General features: G+C 46.4%; 1 non-coding gene across 1 annotated transcript; it reads left to right on the top strand.

Moving 5' to 3' along the window:
• Window positions 1-427: 427 nt before the first annotated feature.
• On the top strand, window positions 428-499 carry TRNAV-AAC (transfer RNA valine (anticodon AAC)). The gene has a single exon. It is a non-coding gene; the product is annotated as a tRNA-Val (tRNA).
• The last annotated feature ends 256 nt before the right edge of the window (window positions 500-755 follow it).

Genomic DNA, 755 nt, shown 5'->3' with positions numbered 1-755 from the left:
CTGCCCCTATTTGTCTGTGAAAGGACTCCCTGTTATAGGCATATCTCTGGATTGAAGATAAGATGTTCTGATGATTGCTTGTTCTGATGATTACCTGGATTCCTAACACTAAATGACTGTAAGGGTGGGTTTGCTCTGTAGTCAAAGGGCGAAAACGCATGGGAGGTTTTTGCCTTGGATTTGCCACTCTCTACATGCACATTTCCCCCAGCTAAATTCTCAGCACTGAACAATAAACCCCCATGCAGAGTTTTGAGAATTCAGATGGAGAAAATGTGCATCTAGAGAGAGGCAAATCCAAGGCAAAACCTCCCATGCGTTTTCGCCCATTCTGATTATAATGATATTGCTACTCTCCAGGCTCATTTTATCGAGCGCCCTCCATGCCATCGCCGTGGCGGAGAAGCCGCCAAAGCTGTGGAGGGAAGGGGCCATGGCTCAGTGGTAGAGCATCTGCTTAACATTCAGAAGGTCCCAGGTTCAATCCCTGGCATCTCCAATTAAACGGACTAGGTAAGTAGGTGATGTGAAAGACCCCTGCCTGAGACCCTGGAGAGCTGCTGATGGTCTGAGTAGACAATAGTGACTTTGATGGACCAAGGGTCTGACTCAGTATCAGGCAGCTTCATGTGTCCATGTGTTCATGAGTGACCAAAAATAAATGCTAATAGGAACCGAGCATAATTTTTAAATCACCCAATTGAGCTCTCCCCCCCCCAAAAAATCTTTTTTGCCTGCCCAATGCATTTCCTGAA

This window comes from Euleptes europaea, chromosome 12, assembly GCF_029931775.1.
Source record: "Euleptes europaea isolate rEulEur1 chromosome 12, rEulEur1.hap1, whole genome shotgun sequence".
Lineage (NCBI taxonomy): Eukaryota > Metazoa > Chordata > Lepidosauria > Squamata > Sphaerodactylidae > Euleptes > Euleptes europaea.
This window is presented reverse-complemented; position numbering and strand designations above follow the sequence as displayed.